The 10,062-nt window shown below is 40.6% G+C and overlaps 1 pseudogene; it reads left to right on the forward strand.

Annotated features, from left to right (window-relative positions):
* Positions 1–5,548: 5,548 nt before the first annotated feature.
* Positions 5,549–6,484, forward strand: LOC146869510 (uncharacterized; annotated as a pseudogene).
* The last annotated feature ends 3,578 nt before the right edge of the window (positions 6,485–10,062 follow it).

Consider the following 10,062-nt stretch of genomic DNA (forward strand, 5'->3'; position numbering starts at 1 on the left):
ATGTGTCCGGACCCATAAAAATAGGCAGGGGTGCGTTTTAGCACCTCTGCTATTTATCATTTATATTAACGGTCTTGCCAAAGCTCTGAAACAAGTGACGAGAGATGTTCCAATTATTCAGGGGAACCCATTACCAGTCTTATTATACGGAGACGATGCGGTCCTCATGGGCCGCACCCCTAATGCTCTTCGTTTGCTTGTTGGAGCATTCGCCCAACATATGGAGACATTGGATCTGCGTGTAAATTTTAAAAAATCTTTTATCATGTCTTGTGGACCCTGGAAAAGGAAGCTCAATATTATAAATGTAGGCTCGGATAAACTAGAATCCGTAGCCTCTTTTCCGTACTTAGGGTTGGTTTTCGCTGCGAACGGCTCATGGAGTGGGCATTCTGCCCACGCCATGGGCAAGTTCTCGAAAGCCACCAATTCTACATTGAGCCTCTCACGTCCGAAGAAAATAGGTGCCACTAGAGCTATTTAAATTTTTTTTAAACTACAGTGCATCCCTGTAACCACGTATGGGGCTGAGGTATGGGGTTCTGGGAGAAAACCGTTTTTGCAGAAAAATATTGGGTGCACCTTTCTCCGCTTCTGAATTCATTTGTCATAAAGAATTAAACCTCCCCTATGTTTGTGACTTTATTAGAGCCAGACCAGCCCTATTCTGGATTAGGATCTGGATAAACGATTCAGCGACCTTAACAAAAAGCATTATAAAGGATTGCCTAAAATGTGATCACGGCATGCTAATACCTTGGTTAGCCGAAGTCTCTAACACATTAACCACCGTGGATAAAGGCGATCTTTTCTCTGAACCAACTAGAATTGAGACTAAAGATAAGGTTGTGGTTAAACAAGCACTTTATGCACTTTTTAACTTAGAAAGAATGGGGAGGGAGTCACTCAAATCTTCTGTTATCACATACATGGGGAATGATTTGTGTAGGTACCCATTACCATCCTATTTAACTCTCCCCATGTCTAACTGGGAACGATCCTTGCTCTTTCGTTTAAGGGCAGGTTTTGTAAAATTCTTGTTGGCTTTCCCTCTGGGGTATCATCGTACATTAGAATATAACCCCTGTTCATGTGATGGCACTAGTAAACAGAATGATATCCACTTCCTATTCTTCTGCAAATTTTATCTAAAATATATTAATTGGTTTTTAACTCCCTATTTTAGAAAATTAAGACCCCTTTCTTTGGGGGAATCCTGTTCATTATTATTCTCCCTGGATACAGATGAATTAATCTTCCGCACTAGCACTTTTCTGAGACTAATAGTACGCGCACGCAAAACGATGGAAAATCCCTGAAAATTATCTTATGAGAGTTGCATTGAAAATGAATTGTCTTGATTATGGTGTTTTTATGGATTGTATTACTGTGTAAATGAATTGTTTTTGTTGTACTTTTATGGATTTTATGAAACCCGAATAAAGGTCTTTTGAACTTGAACTTGAATGGTAGCACTCTAGTTGCTCATTAGATCACTGTAGTAAAGCTACTGCTCACCAGGGAAGTCGGCTGCTGGTATTCAAAGTGCATGTTTCAGTCTGCATGTCAGAATTTTTTAATGAAATAGAAGAGGATTTAAGAAGTCAAAATGTGCCCTAATTTTTCATTTTGCAGCATTAATCATAATTTCTATGGCAAAATGAACCCCCTCATTTTTTTCCTTTTTAAATTAAATGTTTTAGGAGTTACCACTTTATTCCAATCAAGATGTCTTCAGGTGTTCCATACGTTTGTCATAAGTAGGACTGTTAGCGCTCTAGTTGTTCTTTAGAACACTTTGGGAAGCTGCAGTAGAACACAAAGGAATCAACTGACAGTCTTGTTTTACTGAAAATGTCAGACTTCATTCTCACATGACTGAGAAAGATAATGTGAATTTACAGAAAATATGCTCTCAGGTTAGCTTATAGATCACCTTCCAACCCTCTGTGGGAAAAGTGAGAAAATATTTTTTTCTCAAACATGATTCATGATATCCCAGCAGAAGGCTTTTTCACATGGTAAAATCACCTTAGAACACACTAGAATTCCTAAAATGGGTATGGTACCATCAACAAATGATTTATAATGTAACTAAAGTCTTAAAACCTTCTATTAACTGCAATGCTTTTTAATGAGGTGCTATCATGTATATTGGTCCCAAGATGGCTGCCAACACTTCTTGGATGAAGTGCTGACAGCCAATCAGATCTCACGATGAGATGTGTGGTTATGCTCCACCCAGATGTATGTTATTTTGATTTTGTTCAGCAGTTCGGGCTGTAGCTGCGGCTAAAGGTCCTATGAGAAATTGCATGGGGAAAACACGTTTTGGGATCCCCCTTTTTTCCTCGGCCCCTGCTACACGAATCATCCCGAGACTTTCAGGATAGGAGCGGACCACAGCTGGCCCAAAGTTTTGAAAATTTTGCGAAGATTCGTCAATCGGCGCCAAAGTTATCGGGAATAGAATTTTGCAGATTTCCTATGGAAAATAGGTCCTAACTATAACTACCTACTGGCGACTGCCAGTAGGTTAAATATCTATATATATATATATGTATATGTAATTTTTGCAAATTAAAAGGTCAAGACTTACAACAGACCATTAACTGAAAATGGTTCTTGTCCTTTTATAGGTGTGCACATTTGTGGAGAAAAATTAGCATGCCTTCAGAATAAGGCCAAAGAAGGCACATCATAACACCCTTTTTAGGTCTCGCTGAGTCAGTGCATGCGCTGCACTGTGAGACATTTAGTGTGTGGGTTTACAAAGTGCTGCCACAGGCTTTTGGTGGCCTAAAGCTTGCGTGCACGCGAGCGTGCACGCGCGCAGCCGCCATCTATCTGCCTCTCTGTTTTGTTGCTCGCGCAAACTCCCTCTCCCTCCCTCATCACAGAGCGCGTCTTTTCACTTTCAGCCCGGCCACACTTCATCTCCATCCCCATCCCGCACCGCAAGATCGCGTGTATTTGCACTTTCAGCCCGGCTGCGCTTCAACTCCCTCCCCTCCCTCACCACTCCTTGGAGTCAGCAGTCTATGGAGGCAGTCTCCTCTCGTTCAGTGAGCCCAGAGCTGAATCCCACGTGCTCTGTTTTTATCACTTTTAAATTGCACATCGTCCTGCTCTTCATATTGCTGTATCTCCTTGTGATACATCTGGTTTTCACCTATTGATGAGTCGCCCCATCCAATAAGTTTGTATGCTAGACTCCAATGCTCGTGAATACCCCACCACCTTTTTCTGCTCTAACTGTTCATGCTGCCATATTGGTTTTGCTGATTCTTGCCCGACTTGCCATGCCAGTACTGTACCTTGTATTGATTCTATGCCTCTCCCTACAAAGGAGGTTTCTTTCAACTATGGTCGAGTAATGCATACTGCAGTGTCATTTTGTTACCACATGAACTAATTTGGTTTATTAATCTTTTTAGACCTGTTAAGAAGGCTAGGTATGGAAAGTTAAATATTCCTCAAAAGATAAGTTCAGATTCTTCATTTTGGTCAAAGTTTAGCTGTAGTAAAGTGGGTGGATTTCCTTGAAATCAATTCAGCTATTTGGATGTTCACATTTCAACGTGCATGTATGTCTGTGTCTTCCATACCTTTCAAAGGGGTGTTGCATGGAGATTATCTTTTCCGTGGCAAAGCTGCTGATTTCTGTCTCTATTCTGTTAAAGGTGCTGCAACTTTTCATGTACTCTGTCACAAATGGATCGTTTGTTTTGCACTTTATAAGTAGTGCCTTTAGGGAGGAAGTGTCTTATTTTTAGTCTAGCCTACACAATACCAATTTTCTGATTGTTACTTTGTTTAATATTTATTTAATTGCTGTTCCTGCACTAATGTCTTGGTAATTCTTAGAGCCTTGGCAGAAGAGTACGAGTTCTTTCCAGAACTCATCGACTAGCTCTTTTTGTGACCATAAAGACATATCATGTTGAAGTGACCTGGTTTCATAGGATGATGTGACACAGCAGACGTAGCCAGTATATATCTTTAAGTTATTTATTAAGATAGTAAAGTCCATAGTATAGCCTCACCAGGAGCAGCCTGCTAGCTGCTCAGCCCATCCTCTCAACTGTCTCTCACCACACCAACATTCCAGTCACGTCATCATTCCACATGGAACACTCACACTGGCTGAGCAGCTAGTTACAAGATACAGGAGAACAGTAAACCTTATATGAAGATACTACACATGTATTGGTAGTTTTCAGATCAAGTGCCTCCAGATAGTTACAATTGTTAATTATTAATTTTAATTTTCATGGAATTATTATTTGGTGGCTACAATTTCATGCTTTGTGCAGGTCTTTATCATTTCATGAACTTAGCCATCTGACAGTGTGGTTTGCGCAAAAGCAATATTTGCAATTATTGAAGGAGTCTGATAATTCACGGTGTTGACCCGTTCTCAAAGGTTGCACTAAACAGCATTTTTTTTCTGCACTCATCCAACTCTCCTCAAACCTTACAACGGTTTCTATCCTTGTTGTTGGAATAAAAACGGGAAACTTGAATCAGGTGAGAAAAAGCAACATAGAGCTGTGACTGAAGCACACTCAAAACAAGCATTGGCATAGCCAATAGGTCTCGCTTTTGGGACCTTATAAATGGTTGCCCATGCAACAGATGATGTTGTTGCACCAAGGATATTGTGCTGCATAACTAAATACTTATAAGGTCCCAAAAGCGAGACCTATTGGCTATGCCAATGCTTGTTTTCTGATTGGCATTGGGAAAGCTTATATATCAAAAAGGTGAGACGTGTTGACTTTGCAAAAAGCTCAGTCTTATATAATTTTTTAATGCCGTGTGATAATAGGAAGCATTCACTGGCTATGAAGTGAGGCATCTTGTCACCATGTATTTAAAATTGTATTGTTATGGGGAGAGGATCTGACCCACTAATAAAAGGAACCTTCTATGGTGCTTTGGTTACTTCTTGAGTCCACACTCCTCGCTAGAAGGGGACCACAGAGGGAACATACGATCCTTCAGTGATCTCCTTCTATCAAGGAGTGTGAACCCTTACTTTACCTATTGCATCTTCACATTGAAAGTGTACTCTGAAATTTCTTCAGCGCACTTGTCTATATGGACAAACACATGTTTCATTACATGTCGATATACTTTTGTGATGGACTCTGCATTTCAGCTTATTCAGTGTTTTGTTTTTCTTAATCTAACAGGTGAAAATGCAGTAATAAATGAATACCTTAAAATAATGGAAGACTAGTGGCATGCCGAAGTAGTCTTCTACAGCATAAAACCCAGACTGCCCAATGAGGTCTGTACTTGGCTCTTAGGCATCAAATGATATACATAGAAGACTTAAACACTGACATCCTGAAGCAAGTCTGATGAGGTGCTCATTACGAAAGAAGAGCTAACCTGGTAATAGAACAAACTGGAGAGAATCGGTATGAATATCTAGAATGTGACAAAACATTTATTAGGCAGAAAGAGCAAGTTTGGCATCAGAAGCTTCATACTGGGGAAACACCATATTGATGGACTGACTGGAAAAGTGATGTTTGCAATGGAAGACATAGAGCAGCATCAGATCATCATCGTAGAGGAGAAACCATATATATGCACTGAATGTGACAAAGTGTTCCGGAGGGAGAAGAATCTAAAGCAGCATAAACAAATCCACATCTTGGAGAAACTGCATAAATGTTCTGAATGTGACAAAGTATTTACAACAAATGGAAACCTTAAGCGACATCAGAAAATCCACACTGGGGAGAGACCATATCGATGTTCAGATTGTGACAGAGCATTTATAGCAAATGGAGAGCTGAAGCAACATCAGAAAGTCCACACTGGAGAAAGACCATTCATCTGCACTGAATGTGACAAGGCATTTATTAGAAAGTCACGTCTACAGCAACATCAGAAACTCCACACCGGAGAGAAACCCTATGAATGTACAGACTGCAACAAGGCATTTATTACAAGGCAAAGGTTAATACTACATCAGAAAGTCCACACTGGGGAGAAACCGTGTGCATGTTCTAAATGTGACATGGCCTTTTTTTACCAATGGACACCTAACGCAACATCAGAGTGTCCACCTAGAGGAGAAACCCCATAAATGTACAGAATGTAATCAAGTGTTCCGAAGGAAGCAGAACCTAAAACTGCATCAACAAATCCACATGAGTGAAAAACAGTATGAATGTTCAGAATGTAGTAAAGTGTTCGGAAGGAAGAAGAATCTAAAGCAGCATCAAAAAAAAGTCCACTCTGGTAAACACTATGAATGTACAGAATGCAACATGGTGTTTATTACTTTGCAAAGATTAACTCTGCACCAGAAAGTCCACATGGGGAGAAACCACATCACTGTATTGAATGTCGCGTGGCATTCGTAATAAATGGAAAATTGAAGCAACTTCTGAAAATCCACATGGAGAGAATTCCTATGCACGTGCAGAATGTAATAAAGTCTTCCGCAAGAGTATTGAGCTAATGCAGTATCAACAGATCCACACTATGGCGAAACCATATTGATGTGCAGAATGCGACGAAGGATTTATTACAAAACTTAATGACAGAATGTTCACGCAGGAGAGAAACTATATAAATGTATTCATGACCACGCATTCATAAGAAATGGGGAGCTGAAGCGACATCAAAGGTCCACACTGAAGCCTACACTGAATGTGGCAAGGCATTTATTGGCAATGAAGATTTAAAACATCAAAATCCCCACTGGGGAAAATCTATACGAATGTGACAGTGTTCTTTATGAAGTAACTGTATGAATGTACAGATAGTGACAAGGCTTCTATCAGACGTGCACAGAAAATGTGCTATCAGAGTCCACATGGGGAGAAACCTTATCGCTGCACTCCTGTGACAAAGCATTTGTTAAAAAAGCAACACACCACGACATCAGAAAGTTCACATGGGAGAGATTATATGAATGTACTGAATGCAAAAAAGCATTTATTAGAAAGTCACAGCTAATGCACCACACAGGGGAAAAAAGTCATGGCACAAAGAACCATATCACAATAAATGTGTCAAGGCATTTTTCAAAAAAGGACTGAACATAACATCAAAGTCCACCATGGGGAGGAACCATATAACTGTACTGAATGTGACAATTCATTTATTGGCAGGGCACAGCTAATACAATGACAGTAAATCAACACAGAGGAGAAAGTTATGACGGTGAAGAATGCGTATCACTGCACTCAATGTGGCAATGCATCCTTTACAAAGGCAAAGCTAATGCTACATCAGAAAGTCTTTACTAGTCGGAGATATGTCCTCCACACAGGAGCGACACCATAGCAGGCCTCAATTTACTCTCCCACTCGCTATGCATAGGAATATACTGAATTTGACATGTCAATCATTACAAAAGGACTATTCATGCAGCATAGGAAAATACACACTGGGAAGTAACCAAAGCAATAAATATGAGTATGTACTGATCAGATTGTCCATATTGGCAGAAACAACTTTTTCTTGCAACGCAGGAGGAACCTAATGTGTCCACATGCATTCCAGGGAGAAACTATATCCGTCTTCAGTGTGACAAGACATTTGTTACTAATGCTTGATCAGAAATTATGCATTGGGGAGAAGCCATTTGATTATTATAAACGTGAAAGGCATCAAAAGGCCACCTGGGTTTCAGATGCACTTATTGTGAAGTCTTCGGTTGTTACGTCAAATATTCCACACAAGTACATAGATATTGGGGGAGGAAATAACTAAACAAAATGTGGAACAAAGAAACAGAAATAGTAGCAGTCATCAGGAGTGCCTTAGGATTAGTCAAGAAAAGGTCCCAAGACCGCTTACCCCGTTCCAATAAAGGTGAAAATATGCAGACTATAGAGAGCATCAACGTTTGGCAGAATACAAATGTTACAGAAAGCAAGAGCTAGATTTCTTTCACTGTTCCTAGCCTACTATGGTGTAAGGACTATTTTAGCTACCAAGTGATAAAACCTGGCCTGCCTATTTTACTCAGTTATGTTGGTTTGTTCTGCAAGGCCTTCTAGGGCTCTCATCCACAGTTATGGGGACGTTTGTGATAATAAAATGCAGAGTTTATCTAGTTATCTTGTGTTCATGCTGGTTATCTTTGACCTTTAGTTTCTTTCATTAACAATGCTGCCCGAGAGAGGACAAGTGGAGTTTTGGGGTCTGTTGAAAGTCAGATGCCACTGGCCTTAGAGGTTTGTAGCCCACGAAGTATGTGTTTGGTTTATGGTTTCATGCGGGACAAGAGCTCCCAGCAATTGTGTAAGATATTGCAGGACAGCTGGCTGGACAAATCGTGAATAAGAGGCTTTTGCTTAGAGCAGTGATTACAGTCTCCTATATCACGTGTAGGCAACAATTGTAATCTTTCTACTTCTGTACAGTGTATTTTTTTAACACGCCAAACTGTAATAAAATGAACTGCTAAAAGTGCCAACTGCAATCCTATATGATTGAACACTAAATTTTCTTATACCGCACAGTATATTTAGTTATTTACTTTTCTAAAGTGCTCTAATGTCCATTCAGGCTATGCCTGCGCATTAGAAAAAACTAACTTGTTTGCCTGAACAGGGAAAGACAAAGGAAAGTTTTTATCTCTCTCAACGAGACTTCTTCCAAAAGGATAAGCTCTGAGGCCATCATTGGGGAAAAATGGGAGGGTGTTAATTAGGAGACTCAAACGGAGGATTTATAATTAAGGGCTATGGAGAGGGACATGTAATGTTAGCAGTGTGTACCCCACCCCTTAGTCTCATAAAATTTGAGCACATGGTCGATCAATCAGGATTTGTATATCATGCCTGTGTCACCCTTGAAGGTCTTCAAAGCACTGCAGTATCTCGCTGTCTGTAGCTATTGGTTAACCATTCAGGTCTTGAGGTCCTTCCTGAACTGCTGGAGCGATGGGGAGGCTTAAAGGTGCAGCGGGAGGTTATTCCAGGTCTTAGTCACCAGGTGGGAGAAGGTGCGGCCTCTGCTGTTTGCCTGGCAAATGCCTTAGGTGACTGCTAGGGACAGGGATCTGGTACGGACTGCTGTGGTAGGTTGGTGGAAATTCACTTGTTTATTGAGGTACGCCGGCCCTTTGTTGAATAGACCTTGGTAAGTGTGAGCATCTTGAACTGGCATCTCTTCGCGATCTGGTCGATGGATCCCTTTAGTTTGTCCATTGTGGGTGAATGATCTAGTACCCCTTGGTGTCTTGCAATGATGTGGATGTGGCCAAAATTCATTCAATCCCGATCTTTTCTATAATTATTTGTTTATTCTTTATTAGAGGGTTTTTTTTTAAAGCGCAAACATGACCCAAAAGAATCAGAGCACTATACATAGGTACAGATTGTGTTGGCTACATATAGAAGTGCAATACAGATTTTAAACCATCAACACTACGTGAGAGAGCCATTGTATCAATTTTATCAACTCCTTGCCCCCGTGTACTTAGATTGAAGTGGTCTACGATGTTGCTGCTGGTTGTGGTGACTGGATAACACATCTAGTGATGTCCTCTTTACAAAGCTGACTCATGGTCACCAAGGAGCTTGACAAAACCCTTTTCCTGTTCCAGAGCCTTCTGTAATAAACTATCATGACAAATGCAACAGCTCTACCAAATTCCCGTCCTACCTGGTCCCCGACTAGGCTCCATCTTTCTAACAAGGATGAAAAGCATAATATTACTGAACTGGGCCCATTGGGTGACCGAAGAGCCACAGTGGGAGAATACGAAGATACATCCTCAGTCCTTGAATTGACACAGAAGGGGGCAATTAATAAGTAATTGTTTCACCGTCCTGAAGACGTTGATATTTGGATGGAGTCTTAAACTGGAAGCTTCTTTTCACTTGTTTATGGAACGCTAACTGTCAATTCCATAGTGAGCAGGGCTTGCTCTTGTGCTTGAAAGATTGTAAAAGAGGGAGGTACTTTGTGTGTGACTTAGAAAAGGTCTCCCCTCACCGACAATTCAACAGCTACTAATCCTTGAATAACCACCCACAGTCTCAAAACAAGTTACATCTCATCGATATGCAAAAAGAACAG

Source organism: Triturus cristatus, chromosome 1_1 (assembly GCF_964204655.1).
Source record: "Triturus cristatus chromosome 1_1, aTriCri1.1, whole genome shotgun sequence".
NCBI lineage: Eukaryota > Metazoa > Chordata > Amphibia > Caudata > Salamandridae > Triturus > Triturus cristatus.